At 33.4% G+C, this 17871-nt stretch overlaps 1 long non-coding RNA gene across 1 annotated transcript; it reads right to left on the reverse strand.

The window, feature by feature from the left end:
- Nucleotides 1-14930: 14930 nt before the first annotated feature.
- LOC142623173 (uncharacterized) lies at nt 14931-16488 on the reverse strand. Its single transcript, XR_012842068.1, has 2 exons — nt 16366-16488; nt 14931-15460 (listed from the first exon to the last, which is right to left on the reverse strand). It is a non-coding gene; the product is annotated as an uncharacterized LOC142623173 (long non-coding RNA).
- Between the last annotated feature and the right edge of the window lie 1383 nt (nt 16489-17871).

The following is a 17871-nucleotide window of genomic DNA, read 5'->3' on the forward strand; positions in this document are numbered from 1 at the left end:
GAAGCTTCCTATGCTTACGACCCGATAAGTCATCCTCTTCGCAAGAGAAGGTTTTGCTGGGGGGAGTCCTGGACCTTGAACTGTAACTGCTTCCCCGGGATTCCCCTGAAGAAGGATTGGATGGGGGTGAAGCCTGCCTTCGTCTGACACGGCGCAGCTTCTTCTTGAGGTGGTCAATCTCCCTCTGCATGGCCTTGGCATCATCCTCATGGGTAGCACTGCCTCCGCCGCGCGCAAGACTCGCTCTAGGATATACAGTATGAATACTTCCCTCTCGATCCCTCCGGCGCTCGAGACGCTCAAAAAGATCTTCGGGCTGTGATCCTTGAGATTCTGCATGATGCAAACCCAAGCCTGCCATGATGTTCCAATTCCTTTAACGCTAGATTTCCCACAGATAGCGCCAATTGTAGGTGCACAATTGTACCCGGTCCCAAAAACAAGTGTTGGGCTCGGGCCCAATGAGCCTTATATAATAAAACTTGTAGAGAATGGATTTGAAATCTAAGTTCGGGATGTTGGAAGTTTGATTAACAAACTAGAGTGCCACAATCTAAATAAATGGTAGACGAATATGACAAAGAGACCTCCTCGGACGTAAGCCAAGGACGATATGTGTATATATATTCTCTTTCTATGCCAAAGTTTACAATTCTTAGTTCTTGTTTTCTCAGCAGAAAGTGCAGATCCCCCTCTCTTTCCTCTTTCGTTTCCTTATATATTTCTTCTTCACTAGTTCATCCACGTATCATACAAATCTTCGCCTTGGATACTTGTCCCATCCACCACCTTCTTGAAGTCTTCAAATAATAGCAGGGAGGGTGAATCCTACTGTTCAGAGGTCATTTTCCCATTAATGCAGCCAGGGAGGTAGATGCAAAGCCTTTAATGTGGTGGTAGCAGCTTTTTCCTTAGATATTTCTCACATGTCTCTGCTTCTAAAGGGTGCTTGGATCACCCTCTTACCCACCAGTTCTTCCAGAGTTCTGCCTCTAACTCATTTAGCAAGTCTCAGGGTCATTGCTAGACCTGTCCGAGGAGACACTTCTCCTCGGACAACTCCTCGAACTACTACAATGCGAATTGACTTGTGGACCTAGAGGCTCTGATCAAATCAAACTGGTACCAGCCAATCAGGCCCAAAGCCCAAATGTTTATTCAAGAGTTTTTACCCCCCACAATTTCTATTATTACTCAATGAATGAAAAAATGTATAAGAGGTCCTATATATATAGCAACAGAAAAGGAAAACTAATTTCCACGTTATGAGGTAATCAGTTATGGCACGTGTATTAATCACGTGTGAGCATAAATAACTAATCTTCTATAAACTGCACAGTACAATCAATACACAACAGGTTTTGCAGTTTAGGCAGCTCCTCATGTTGTTTATGCAGCAGTCTATGCACTTCACCACACTGATGCACTACACTTCACTGCACTAACTTCTTTTCCTTCTTTTGACTTCTAGCATCTTTGCATTTAACATTTTTACAAAATTAAACACTAAAAATGGTATTGGAGATTTCTATTCCTAAGGTGATGTTTTAATGAGATTGTTAAGGTGAAATGTTGATTTTTTTTTCCCCCAAAATGTGGATCACAACATCAAAATCATCCAATAAATATGTTAAAAAGAGACTACGCCTTACTGCAATAACGTGACTAGGGCCAATTTCTATGGGTGAGACATCTCCAAAATATAGAACACTTCAATATTTTTTTTAATAGCCCATTTGGATGGACAAGAAGGAAGGAGGAGTAGAGTAAAGTAAGCCAAAAATTGCAGCCAATTGCCGGCCAACTCTACTCTACTCTGCCTCCATCCAATAGGAATAAGAATTTTTTTTTTTTGTTATTTTTAGTTTCTTTCTATGGGAAATTAAAAACAATCTCTCAAAATATTGAAATATATATATATATATATATCTTAAGGAAATTATTCATTTAAAAGAAAAAGGAATTTGGAAAATCTCTCCATTACAAGGTGGAAGGCAATTTTCAATTGTGGTTATTAGTTTTAGTTTCCACCCCATAATTTTACAAATCCATAGGTAGAACTCACTCTTGAAAAACGGTTTGCAAGGGGAAGGTGTTCAAGAACTTATAAATACATGTTTAAGCTTATGCTTAAACAATATGGGACACTATAATTAATAAGCTTAAACAATATGGGACACTATAATTATAACACAAGAATTAAGGGAAAGTTAAATCGGATAGGTTTGATCTCAAACCTCCTTAGTATTAATATTTTTTTTTAAAAGAGTGAGAGAAATTTGTTATTTGATAATTTGATAGCTACAATGGGAGAGAGGGAATTTAAACCCTAGATATTTTTGTCAAAAACACCAATAGGTGCCAACATCTCAGATGAGTGAGAGCTTTGTATAGTAAAATTATTTGAGACAAATTTGTTTGAGGGAGATCTATTGATGATAATGACATTTGTTGTATTGATCGTCTTTACCCGTAAGTCCTTAAGCAACTCTGCATTCAATCTCATGCATCTAGCTCTTTCTACAAAGATTATGTTCACTATGTCCGCAACTCTGTTTTGCTATGGAGTTTCTATGATTTTAAAATGACAAATGATACCCTCTAATTCACAAAATTCTAATAATTCATTTTCTCTGTACTTTATGTTAGTATCAGTTTCAAAGTTTTTTATTTTTCTGCTAGTTTGATTTTCAATTTGTTTCTCATTTTTTAAATAAGTTTTATACTTGTGCTTTATAATTAAAATAAATCCATATATTCTTAGGGTAATTAACAATAAAACATTCTCAATTATTTGTAAAGTAAAAGAAGATTTCACCCTTCCATAGATTTTTTTTTTTGAGAATAAACGGCAGAAAAAAAAACAGTAAAATTCAAGGTTTGGAGTTTAACTTCATGAGAACTACTATAGTCTATAGATACAAATAGTATCAATCATAGATTAAGTTCTCAATTTCAGTATATTAGTTAAATAGTCAAGGCAAAATCTTAAAGAAATTCAAGGATGTGAATTTGGATACTCTTCCTAATGATAACACCAATACAACAAATCTCAATGCCATCATTGGCAGAAGAAGTGCCAAAATAACAATATAGAACCCAAAAAAAAAAAAAAAAAGTAAAATTCAAGGTTTGGAGTTTAACTTCATGAGAACTACTATAGTCTATAGATACAAATAGTATCAATCATCCTGTTGACAATTATCTTGGGAGAGAAAATTACCAAAGGGAAAACCTTACCACTAAAACGACTATGACGAAACCATAATCATTTACAAAGATAATTGCAGAATAGGTGCTACACCATAGATGGATCGGTACCATCCACCGATGCTTGAGTATGTATAGGTGTGATATTTACGGCCCCAAAGAGTGGAGGTAAGGGAGGTGCAGTCTTCCACCAATTCAGAAACACCTCAACGCAAACTGCAGCAGCAGGGATGAGAAAAATACAGCAAGTGATGATGCCAAAAATCATGGTGAGACATATGTATGGAATGTTGCGATATGAATTATCTGGATGTATAATCTCCATTACAGCTTCCCAGATCAAACTACCGCCAACAACCAAACATACAAAACCCGTGAGAATCGAAAGGAGGAGATAGAGTTTCTCAGTCCAATACATAGATACACACATGATTAATTTCTCAAATAGCCTGTGGAGTGATATTCAGGTAAGTTCTCTGTAATGTGTCAGCCAAAACTAAAATGTAAAAACACCACCATTCTAGCTCGTTTATATTTTTCCTTTTACAAAATATTATTTTCTAGGTCCAAAGAAAAGAAAAGACAAGAAATAAGAGATACACACGTACCAGATTGAAATTGCTAGCTAAACTAGCTGTTGGTTAGTGCATTCAAAACAAACGTCCAAGACATGTAAATTTGTAATTTATTTATCAAATTCAGTTCATGTTTCATGGCTGAGAGGTGACCGAATGTTACCTGTTCGTGAAAGAGACAAGACTTCTGTTATATGTTAGAGCAAGACTGCAATCATCTTTGGAGAAAAAGTTTAAAAAAATATAAAGAGGGAGTTGCCATTATGCATCAGCTTGAAAAGTTGAACTAATAAAAATAAGAGAAGCTATGTTTAGGTGAGGGAGAGTCTAATTGTTCAAAATTTTCACTTTTAAAGTAAGAATATCAATCAAGAAAAGGGAAATAGTCTCCCTCCATAATTAAATTAATTAAAAAAATAACCCATTTTTCAGTCTTGTTGTGGAGATGGTATCTCATGCACCCATTATTGTAATTGTATGCCGCAGATCAAAGCGAAAATCATGGACACACTTAGACGAGGGGGCCATGACCCTCCTTCGCAGTATAATTTTTGTTTAAAGATTATACTATGTATGCATGTGTAAAAGAAAATTATATGTGTGTTGCCCCATAGGGTCAAAATTTCACATAAGTGCCCTACTTTTTTTTTTTTTTTTTTTTAGAAAGAGTTTTAACCTATGTCGTCCGCTTTTAATAATAACTCTATCATTAGACCAAGACACCAATCGGTTTTTAGTATAGGTGAGGATTGAACCCTTGATCTCTTATTCAACTATCAGAGACTTTACTAGTTGAGTTAACTGGAACCCACTTATAAATACCCTACCTAACAAAGAAAGTTGGTGGAATAAAAATCAAAGAAAGTTGGCCAAGATGATCGAAAAAAATAAAAGCCAACAGAGTCACAGACCCATATGCTTCAACCCCTTTAAAAATAAAAAACAACAAAGTTTGCTTCCAAAAAAAATAAAAAACCCAAAAATTTTGATATCGACAAGAACAACTTTCTTCAATCCATATGTATTTGTGGTTCTTTGCTTATCGCCACTCACAAACTTGTCCATGATCAACATTTAGTCACCGTCCTCTAAATCTCCTCAAGTGGTGTTACATAGTAGATTTTGTAATTATCTCTCAAAAAAAAAAAACACACTATAATGTGTCTTTATGTAAGAAATACCGTTCTTTATAATAAATAAATTTTATTCAATGAAAGATAATCATTGACTCTATCTTTTATGGAAGACGGTAAGTTCCATTTTTAAATATTTTCTGTATGTGTTAATAGCATATAATATATTAGACTATTTTGATATAATAATTTTATTCGGTGTATTTATGAGTTATGAATAATGTTAATGTATGAATATATAATTCGACATCCAAGTAAAAATGCAAGGTTGGTATTGATTGAACTATGGTTGGGGGAGATTCAAAGATGGTGGTGCAAGCTTTGATGTCGAAGAATGCAAGTCTGTCCTCTTATAGTTTGCCGGTACAAGAATGGTTTTTAAACCTAGACCAGACCGTATGGTCTAACCTGGTTAATTGAGAATCTCTCATTAATACAGTTCTTTTAATTCTAAAAACCGATCTAGGTAAGAAAAGTAAGGAACTGTTCAAACCGTGGTTGAAACCGCCCTGGTTTGAAAACCGTGGTCATTTTTTACAGTTCAAGTCAAAACTATTTTTATTTTAAAAAAATAAAAGTATTTACAGACTCACATACAAAATGTGGGTTTTTTTTTGTGTGGATAAAGACGCTTTTGTTTTTGCAAGAGATTTTTCTGAATTGTCCTACTTTCATACAAAAAGAGAGGGCAACAAAGTAGTGCATAATTTGACTAAGTTAGCTGTTAATTTTCTGTAATGTGTTGTTTAGATGGAATATGTTCCTTCCTCAATTATTTCTTTTGTTCAGGCAGATTTAGCCTCTGTTTCTTAATAATATTATTCGAGGTCTTCTTTCTCCACAAAAAAAAAAAAGAAAAAAAAAAAAGGAAAATGCATAGTTACACTACACTTACATGCCGAACCACACTTCAGCCCAAATGAACAGGCCGAGCCCAAAACTCACGCACCCAATGTCAGGCTATATATAAGTTTTTTTTTCTTCTAAGAAGAGGCTATAAATAATTTGATTGGTGAATATGATCCTAAATACTAATATGAAGAAAAAAGAAAAGCTGAATGTTGATAATATATATATATATATATACACACACACACTACACTATACTATACTATATAATAAAAGTTGGACATAAAAACCGTAATTGCATCATGTGACTATTTTTACTAATTAGTAATTAATTTTGTAGGGATAAAGGGCCCAAACATGGGTATTGGACCGTGGGTTGTGTCCGAGGACCTCAGGTAGTCCAAGTACATGTAATAATGATGGAGGCCTACAGAGCAATAGCTTGTGGAAGTTGTTTGGTCATGAGGAATTGTAGATGTTGTCCGAGGAGAAGTACCTCCTCGGCTGGGCAGAGTAGAGGTCATACGTTCGACCTTTCGTCAAGAATAAAGCAATAGACGATCATTCTGGCAATGATAAACATCAGGAGGGGATAAGACAAAAGAGAGTTGAGAAATATTTGAGGAGAAAGCTGTTGCCACTGCATTGAATGCTCTGCACCTAACCTCCTGACCACATTAATGTAAAGGTAATACCTAAACAGTAACCTCCAGCCTTCTAGCTATCCTCAAAGACTTCAAGAAGGTGCTGATGGGACAAGTATCAAAGCCAGCAATTTGGTCTACACGTGGAGGACTGAGATGGAATGGGGAAGGGGGATATAAAGAAAAAAAATCCCATTACAAGGGGATCATCAGATAATTTGTGGAAAAATTATTGTACACTCAAGAACTGTAATTGTACTTAAGTTTAAGAGAAATATATAAGAATTACCATCCTCGGACTTTGCCGAGGAGGATTTTCATTGCACAAAACTGCTTATTCATGCTTTCAAGTATCATTTGGCCTATTGCGATTACTGTCCAACTCATTGAAGTTCAGTTTCTAGCTCACTCTCTACAAATTCATTGCTTTGGGCTCTTTGGACCTTAGTCCTTTTCACTTTTGGGCTTTGAATTCAAAACTTGCCCTTACAAATTTCATATTATTTGATAGGATTTTTTTTTTCAAATTAAGGGATAATATATAACAATTGTTTAATTTTAGTAAAAATTTATCATTTAAATTTCAACAAATTTAAATTCTATTCAAACTAAAAGTTTATTAAAAAATTTCTAAACTTAAATCCCAAACAACAACCCACGTTTTTTTTTATATAAAAAAAGAATCACGTTTTGACTTCAACTTCAACTAAATGTCTATTATCAATATTTTAAGAACAATTAATTAATAAATTAATTTTATACATTTAAACTTAACAAATTTAAATTCTATTCAAACTAAAAGTCTACTATCAAAAATTTCTAAACTTAAATATTTAAACAAATTTAAATTCTATCAAAACTAAAATTTTATTATAAAAAATTCTAAACTTAGATTTCATATAACAACCCATGTTTTCTTTCTTAAAAAAACAACATTTTCACTTCTACTCCAACTAAAAGTCTATTATCAACATTTTAAGAACAACTAATTAGTAAATTACTTTTATATTATTTGTTATGATATATTTTCTCAAATTAAAGGATAACATTTAACAATTGTTCAATTTAAATAAAACTAAAAGTCTATCATCAAAATTTTCTAGACTTAAATCCCACACAATCCACTTTTTTCCCCTTAACTTACGCTTATGTTTTAATTTAGTAAATTCATTTTACTTTTTTTTTTTTTTTAATTTGCTACAAGATTTACTACAAATAAGCAAAACAGTGGACACCTATTTAAGTTTTTGGTTATGTTATGTAAGTTTTAAATTAATTTTATATTATTTGTTAGGAAATATTTCTTTAAATTAAGAAATAACATTTAACAATTGTTTAATTTTAGTAAAACATTGTCATTTAAATTTCAACAAATTTAAATTCTATTCAAACTAAAAGTTTATCAAAAAAAATCTAAACTTAAATCCCAAATAGCAACCCACATTTTTTTTATATATAAAAAAAAACCACGTTTTGACTTCTACTCCAACTAAAAGTCTATTATCAATATTTTAAAAACAACTAATTAGTAAATTAGTTTTATATATTTAAACTTAAAAAATATAAAGTTTATTCAAACTAAAAGTCTATTATCAAAAATTTCTAAACCTAAATATTTAAACAAATTTAAATTCTGTTCAAACTAAAAGTTTATTATAAAAAAATGCTAAACCTAAATTTCATATAACAACCCACTTTTCTTTCTTAAAAAAACAACATTTTGACTTCTACTCCAACTAAAAGTCTATTATCAACATTTTAAGAACAACTAATTAGTAAATTAATTTTATAATATTTGTTATGATATATTTTCTCAAATTAAAGGATAACATTTAACAATTGTTTAATTTAAATAAAACTAAAAGTATATCATCAAAATTTTCTAAACTTAAATCCCACACAACTCACTTTTGCTCCCTAAGATTCAATTTACACTTACGCTTATGTTTTAATATTATAAATTCATCTTATTTATTTATTTTGCTTCTGAATTTGCGTGCAATATTTACTATAAATAGGCAAAACAGTAGACACCTATTTAAGTTCTTGATTCTCTTATGTAAGTGTGGTTAGGGGGGGGGGGGTCTAAATAAGGGATATTACCCAAATAAGTTTGGGTCGAGGAGGCAGTTGGGCCTAACTACTCATAATCTCAAGCCTAGCACAATAAGGGTAATCCAGATAGAGAAATCGAAGAAGTTGATCCACCCAAGGAACCCGAGGAATGTACATTCCTTAGGAGACTATAAATACCTGGGTCATGTGGCTGAAGACCAAGGAAGGAAGTAAAGATGTGCAAGCAACGCAAGGAAGAAGTTTCTGGATAAAGCACCTATCACCTCCAGATTTAATGCATTGCACCAACTTAGCCAGTCGCATTAATGACAAAATGACCCTTAAATAGTGTCACAACACCTTTTATCCTACTCTACCGCCACCAGCATAGCAATGATGGGACAAGTATTTCTGAAATGATCAACAACCCTCCAAGTGTAAGGCAAGGATGCGATCCAAGTAGCTATATATAGTAGGAAATATCCTCCTAGAAGTGGATCGAAAAAGGAAAAAGAAAGCAAAGAGAAAGGAGAGAAAAGGATAGGGAATTGTGTAACCTAAAAGCTTGACTATCATAAGAAATATCTATTCCTCGAACAGGCCCGAGAAAAGAGTTTGAGTAATATGACTTGTTCTTCCTATGATTAACTTCTTCACTTTTGTTTTATGTAATTACTTTTCCTCCAAATTCACCAATTAAGGCTATTAAGGCTTGAAGGGTTGACCTTAACAATCCACTTCTATAAATAAATTGCATTGAGTTGGAGCTTTAGCCCATGCCTATTCCTAGTGGGCCTGGGTTCCTGTCTTAGCTCCTTACAATAAGTTTTCAATTTTTTTTTTTTATATTCTCAAATTTTGAACTCTTTTGTGTATGTTTTGATTTTGGGTTTTGATTATTGTATTTAATTTGCAAGTGCGTTGAAATTTTTAATTAAACAACCGCTAGGAAAAATCGATATTAAGGAACTATTTTGTTTATTACTGTTTGTACTGACTAGGACATAGATTAAATATAACCCAAATAGAAATGATCAAACTCATATCACATCTCATATTAAAAAATTAACACAAAGTACAAAGATAATTTTAAAATATAAAAATAGATAAATATGAATAAAGTTTAAAGTCTAAACTCTAAAAAAATAGAACTTAAAAAGTAATTTTTTATTATAATTATTGAATTATTTATAATTTATTATTACTATTTATTTAATAATTTAATTTTAGTTTTTTTTTAAAAAATTAGCTTATATATATAAAGCTGAATGATGATGTGTGTGATCCGGCCTATTAAATCAAATGATATTCTATCTTCACATAATTTTTATGATTAAAACTTGAACTTTCTTTGCAACTTCTTAGAAGCAATCCAAATTCCAAAAATAACATGACAAAGCTTAAGCAATTGCTTTCATATTTTGAAAAGCCACAGCCTTGTCCTACTGACGTACTTGGCCCACAGGTAGTAGAAGTGTAGAACTTAACGGCAATACTTTGTCTTATATTTTTGTCATTAAACTTAGACACAAATGATATGAACTACGGCAGGTATTTTATATATTTATTTATTTATTTATTTGAAGATATGATAGGATTTGTATTAAGATTGGCTTGTTCATGTGACGGTTTCTTAGTTTTGAATGAATTGCCCCTTTTTAAAAATGCTGAAAAGTGAGATTATAAATATATAAAAAAATGCCGAAAGTCATGATGTTTATTATTCATTATTTATAACTTGTATAAAATGAATTAGTGAATTAGATCCCACCAAAACTTATGAGTGAGGTGGTATAAGCTTAAATTCCTTGCCATAAGTTTGGGTTAAAGTTTCACTAATAGATGGAGTTGGCAAACCTAAGCTTGAGGTTTAAAATTCTCGTGTCTGGCTCACGTAGTAGGAGACACCCCTATCTCTCTCTTTTAATATCTTATTTTTTAACCAAAAAGAAAATTAAATCCTAAAAATTAAGATGCTAAAAAATATGATAAAATTTCAATCTATACTTATTTATATATATTTTTTTTTGTTAGAAAGTTATTTATATAGTTTTTGCAACAATAAAGGGAAAAACAATTGGCAGTAAATCTTCTCCATATATAAAAACTGATAGTGCACTCAATTCCATGATATAAGTTCTGCAATTTGAATTTGTATCTTTGTCAATCAAAACACCACCAAAAACAAAGTTACAGCCCTGTCAAATTCGCACATGCTTCACTTAAATTACTGTAAATTATTTATGCAACTCATAAAGACAGTTTCATGACATAGGCAAGGCTTATGATAGAGTAAAATTGAGCTTTATTGAAAAAGTTATGGAGAGGATGGGTTTTCATGAAAAGTGGATTAGTATGACCATGCATTGCACAACCACTATCACCTACTCAATTCTTATTAATGATGTTGCTCATGGTAGTGTTATTCCCACCAAGGGCGGAGCCAAGGGGGGTCGAGGGGGGCAGTTGGCCTCCCTGACCTTCCTCCCAAACCCCTTTAGTATAGGATTTCTGGATTACGTTGTCCCCCCACACCAAGAATTTCTAGACAAATTTCAAAGACAACCAACTAACATCAAATTCTAACCCATAATTTCAGTTAACTATGTAAATGATACAAATTTGATAGTTTGATGCCGAAATTAATTCCCCCCAACAAAGAGAAGAGTATACAATATGTTATATATCTTCAAATGAAAACAAAGAGCTGCTTAACAGCTTTCGAGACACTTGCGGAATTAGAATTGGCTACCACAGTGTTCTAATACAAAAAGCTGCTTAATATGCTTCTGTCAAATACCTAAAGTTCACGTAATTGAGATTTTACATTCTATTGATCTAATATCATGTATGTTTGTGAGAGTCAGTGCCTTATGAGGTGGCTTGTTATTCTCTAGTAGCACATGCAAGAACTTGCTGCACTGTCATGAGATGTGCTACACACTTGTACCTTTATCAACAAAGTTTTACTAAATATCATACTAGAGAAAAAATATAATATTAAATTGGACACATTGACACTTACTAATTTTTTTTAATGGGAGATACACAGCACTTAATCTTTTACACCAATTCAAATTCAATTTTCATCACACTTTTTAAGTTTAAATAAAAATAGACTACTAAATTGTGTTTGAAATATTTCATGGCTCCAACTTTTAGTAGCGGATCCGTACTTTCAAATAATGTCTTATTTTTTCATGACACTAAATCTTTAATGCTTACATCTTTCCATTAATCTTTTTTTCCTCTCAATTTCTTGGACTCTTTCATTGTTTCAAATTCTATGTTTTGGTAACGAACTTTGAGGCTTTTTAGCAATGAAGTGTTAAAAATTAATTAAAAAATTGAATGGGAGATCAATAGATGAACGATTATGCTTCCAAAGTTCCTTATAATTTTGCCCCCCTCCCCTAAATTGAAATCTTGGCTCCGCCACTAATTCCCACTAGGGGTCTCCAACAAGGCAACCCCTTATCTTCCTACTTATTTTTGTTGTGTGCAGATGGTTTCTCATCTCTAATTAATGAAGCAGCCAGGAATCAAATGATGAGCGGTATCTCCATTTGTAAAGGATGCCCACTGGTTACCCACCTGTTCTTTGTAGATGATAGCCTCTTGTTTTGTAAAGCTAGCACCCAAGAATGCCAGAAACTCAATGATATTCTCCAACTCTATGAAGCTACCTTAGGTCAAAAGATAAATACTGACAAATCTTCAGTATTCTTAAGCCACAACACCTCTGAAGAGAAGAAAAATAAAGTGTTGAACATCCTTGGCCCTATGCAGGACTCTAAACACAGCAAATATCTTGGACTTCCATCTATTATTGGAAAATCGAAAAATGAAGTATTTGTTGAAATCAAAGAGAGGGTTGGGAAATAATTGTCAGGATGGAAGGAAAAAATGTTATCCATTGGAGGGAGAGAGATTATCATTAAAGCAGCAGCACAGACAATACCTACCTATACAATGAGCTGTTTCCAGCTCCCAAATGGTCTATGTGAAGAAATGGAAGGAATGATGAGAAGGTTTTGGTGGGGACAGCGTCACCAAGAATCTAAGATTGCTTGGGTGAGTTGGAAGAAAATGTGCAAATCCAAACTTAGGGGTGGGTTAGGCTTCTGAAACCTCCAAGCCTTTAATCTTGTAATGTTAGCAAAACAGGGATGGAGACTCTTTATGAACCCGGGCTCTTTAGTGGCTCATATTTATAAAGCTAGATATTACGCCCATGGGGATGTCCTCCAAGCTAAGCTAGTCTCCAGCCCTTCTTATGCAAGGAGAAACATTAAAAGTGGTTTAGAAGTGATTAAAAGAGGAACAAGGTGGAGAGTTGGGAATGTAAATCTAATCCATATATGGGAAGACAAATGGATGCCTACCCCCACGACATATAAAGTAATTCCCCCCCCCCCCCCCCAAAGCTCTTTGAAGATTTCCCAATGGTGTCAGCTTTTATAGATAAAGAAACTAGAAGATAGAAAACTGATCTTGTTAAATCCCTATTTCTTCCCTTTGAAGTAAATATAATCCTAAACATCCCACTAAGCTACAATCTTCCAGATGATAAGATTATTTGAGTTGGGAATAGAAAATGAGATTTCACTGTGAAAAGTGCATACTGTATTGCACTACAAGTATTAGAAATTAATGATGAAGGGGAATGTTCATCAAGGGTAGGGGCAGCCCAACAAACTTTGAGGCCTAAGACAATATATTTAAATGTGGCATTTTTGTTATTAATTAAATATATTTACCTAGTTTTCAATATCATAATTTTTATATAACAAAAATGCATTCTTTTTTATCTTGTAATAAATTTTTTTTTTTTGAAGAAATGCTAAAACTATAACAAATTTTACTAAAAAAAAACGTATAAATGTGGTAGCAATGAATGTGATTAATGACACTTCAAGAAGACAATAAACAAGCATTTGAATGAATGATGTTAGGGATATTATAAATTTTACAACATAATGCTTATAAAGATGTATCACCAAGTAATTTAAAAATGCATTTAATAGGTTATTGGCGTCTATAAATCATATTAATTGTCACATCAATTTGTATAAAGGTTTTAAAGTAAAATTTATAGTATTTATAGTATTTTCCTATCAAATTATTTCTTGTAATTAGTGAAACATATTTGTAAACCCTATGCATGTATTTAAAATTGTAATATCTCTAACATTACTCAATTCTTTAGTACTTCTTAAAAGTAGAAAAAATATGTAAAACTATTTTTTTTTCCTATATCTCAAAAAATATATATATTTTAAAATATATATGTATCTCAATTTTTGCCCCAAAATTTGGGGGCTTTCTCTAGTAGGGGCTGTAAGCGATTGCCTAAGTGGCCTAAGCCTAGGGCTGGCCCTGATCAAGGGATTATAGATCTGCCCTGTGGAGAAGGATGTGGCACCTAAATATTCCTGCAAAGATTAAAATTTTTGCCTGGCGAGCTTGTATGGATGTTCTCCCTACAATGGTGAATCTACAAAGAAGAGGTATCAATAGCTGCAACCTCTGCCCAAGCTGTACAAAAGAACCAGAAACAATTTCCCATGCTTTGATAAGTTGCGACACAGCCAAAAGGGTTTGGAATTGCTGGATTGATAGGCCAATAAATGTATCAGAGAATCAGAGGGACTTGGAAATTCTTGCAAAAGGAACTACGGTGGACCTCGAACTTTTTTTTTTTGGTGGCTGCATGGTCTATTTGGTACAACAGAAATCAGATTGTATATGAGTCAACAAATCAGCTCCATCATCAAACTTGGGATTTTGCCATGAGATACCTGCAAGATTACAAAGAAGCAACACTAGCTCCACGCCACAATCAATCTAGAGAAAGCAGAAGTTGGTCAGCTCCACCTTCTGGTTTTTTCAAAATAAATGTGGATGGGACTTCATCTGAACGGGGTCAGAATTCTAGTGTGGGAGTGATTATTAGAGACTCCTATGGGGCTACTATTGCAGCTTGTACCAAGTACCTCCCAGGAATTTTTTCGGCGATTGAAGTCGAGACTCTAGCCGTTGAAGCTGGCATCCTCCTTGCTTGAGAAATGGAGCTGCCTCATATCATAATTGAATCCGATGCGACATCAGTTGTCCAAAGCATTAACACAGGTGAGTTGGAAGGCTGTCTAGGCCATCTTTATCAAGGCATTTTCTGTCTCCTCTCTTCTTTTAGAAGATGGAAAATCATGCACGTGAAAAGGGAATACAACAGAGTTGCACATGAACTAGCCCAATCAGCCAGAAGGTGGGAGGAATCCCAAGTTTGGAAGGGAGTTTCTCCTCCTTTTGTCCATCATCTCATTCAAGATGATTGTAACCAGCTGTGTGTGCTCTAAGATATTGACTCTGTTGTAATTCAATTTCATTTGAATGAAATTCTATACAAATTTCCCATAAAAAAAAAAAAAACTCATAAAGACACGATTATCCCAAGAACACCATTGCAATAATTTCATGTGATAATAATAATAATAATAATTCTGTATAACTAATGTAGCTAGAAAAAGAAACGTACAGAAGAACTATAGAATCTGTTCATCTCTAATGTAGATTAACTTGCTAAAAAAGTAGATATCATAATACTATTGATATATATGTCCCCTGGCCTGAACTGAGTGTTACATAATCGCAATTCTGAATCATTATTCAAACAAAATATGTACATAGTGTCCATTTCAAAATCATGGCAAATAATAATTACGGACTTTTAACACCATTGATCAAGCATTCTTGGCCATCTAAGTTGGCAAAGGTGTGACCTTGGCTAAGTTGGCTCTGCGGGGCTGTAGTGAAGGTACAGACTTCCAACATTGCAAAAACACTTCAATGAGAAGTTTAGCAAAAGGCACGAGAGTCGCACCACCAAAAAGAAGGCCAGCAACAGAAGTAATACAAATCTCTTCTCTCTTGCTATCTGGATTAGGATGCATCATCTGCATCACAACTAGCCAGATAATAAAACTGCCAAATGCTGCCCACGCGAGGATAAAGATAACCCAAAGTAAATATAAGATTTTCTCAAAGGTAGACATATATAGAGACTAGAGAAAGAGAAGGATTCAATTTTTTCTCAAAAGATAATGTAAATTCAGAAACTTTTAACTACAGCCAAAAGCTTCTTATATAGTCCTTTTGTCAGCGAATGACCAATATTAGGTTGCTAGCTAGACATAAGAACAATAAATCAATCATCCAACAAATAAGGAAAAATCAATCAATCAATCTATCAATTTTACGATAACTTTACAGGAAAACAATCAAGAAAGGGGGTTGAGGAGTTTCACTAAGACTACAAGCTTTACTAGAAGAAAGTTCACCTATTTTTAGAGTCTTAAATCTTTGAAAGAGACCAGAAATAATATAATTTTTGTAGAAGGGAGACCAATTCATCATCTTCCTTAAAAATACTTAAATTATATTATCTTGGGGGAGTCCATTCACCTTCCATATATCTGAGAGACTGAAAAGTTTGTCTGAAAATAATGCAAATAGAATAAAACACATTATTACAGTGTCTTTTTTTTTAAGTCCATATTTGACCTTGGATGAAATTCCCATCATCATGGGTCATTGTGGAATTCTAGGGGTGAAATCGGTCGGTCCTAAGGGGTGTTTTTGGACTGAACCAAAGTAATCAATCTTTAAAAACTTAAGACTGAAACCAACCACACTTGTTGGAATCTTGAACAAGTTTGGTTTGCATTAGTTTGATGCAGTTCGATTTTCATTTTTTCCAAACTCTTAACTGTTTTATCACATAAAAATTAGAGAGAGAGGTTCAAGGAAACAACAAAACCTAGAGAGAAAGAGTAGGGAAGAAAGAGAATCATGACGAGAGAGAGAGAGAGAGAGAGAGAGAGAGAGAATTGGCCTTACCGGAGTAATGTTGGCATGGTGAGGTTATGGGTAGTGCACAAGCTTCTTTGGAGGCCAGCAGTGTGGGTTTGGGCTATGGATTTGGGTGAAATCAAGAAAGTGAGGGAGGTGGCTATGTTTTTTTAGTGAGAGAGGTGACTAATAGAGAAAAATATGGGGGGGGGGGGGGGTAGGGTTTTTTAGTTTTAGCTTAAATGTGTGTGTTTTAATCTTTAGTTAGTTTGATGGGTTGGGCTTTACTATTCGGTCGTTTCGGTTCGATCCAATCTACTTGTGATTGAAATCGGGATCAAATTGAGAAAAAAAAAATGGTTTTTAAAAAACTAGGCCTAAACCAATCCAAATTGAGAAAAAATTGAAAAAATCAGCCTAGTTCGGGCAGTCCATTCAATTTTTTTTCAGCCCTATGGAATTCAATAGCAAACTGGTCACTTTTTGGGTGAAATTTTGAGATTTTGATCTAGCTAGATGAAAAATTGATTTTCATTTCAAAGTGGGTTAAATGAATAGAATTAAAACTAATTTATTTTAATTGATCCTTGAGAAGAGTAATACAAGTCAATTGAAATCAAATATATCATGTTGGATTGAAATGTCACAATGGTCATGCATACATTAGAAGATTTCTATAAGATAATTGTGAAAACTCTAGTTGTTAAAATATATTATTTGTTTTTCAAAAATTAATCATTAGATTGATAATTTAGAAGACCCAATCCTAGTTGTAAGCGTCCGCATCCCAAAAAAATTGTCAATTCTTTATTAAAAAAACATGAATTTATCCTTTAAAATTACCAAAAAAATTCAAAATAAAATGGGAAAACTAAAAGGTTTCAAAATATAAAAATTTAAGTCAATATGCTAGCAATTTATATATATAAAGTAGAGGCATTATGTGGAAGAGTATGAGGTTTTGTCATGTGGTACTTTAATTTTGCATTTAGTCTCTTTAACCTATTCTTATTAACTTTATTTTAATGTTACCCAAGGGATCATGTTAATTATTATCTAAAAGATGGGCTCCTATTGAAGATTAGACCAGACCAGACCAGACCAAACCGCCTTATGAAAAATCCAAATCCACTTATTTCCTTACATATTATGATCCAAGCATGATCCTTTCTCATGTGTAGATGAAAGCTAAGACCTTAACCCACTTACAAACTCTCTCTCTCCTCCCCCACATGTAGATGAAACTTGAAAGTCAAGACCCTGATCAGGGCCAGCCCTTCTCTTAGGCGAGTTAGGCAATTGCCTAAGACCCCTAAATGGAAGGGAGGCCCCAAAATTTTAAAAAATAAGGGGTAGTAGAAGCAAAAAAAAATTTTAGTTTCAGATGAATTACAAAAATCTGGCACATCTTTTTAACCAAAAAACAAAAATTTCGGTAAATCCAGTTAAGCTTTATTATCCTCTAGACAAACTAAAAATCAACCAGATAAACTACAAATCCGATCTAAGAGATTAACCACAAAACAATCACAAATCAAAACAAATAAAACAACT

Source organism: Castanea sativa, chromosome 2 (assembly GCF_040712315.1).
Source record: "Castanea sativa cultivar Marrone di Chiusa Pesio chromosome 2, ASM4071231v1".
Taxonomy (NCBI): Eukaryota; Viridiplantae; Streptophyta; class Magnoliopsida; order Fagales; family Fagaceae; genus Castanea; species Castanea sativa.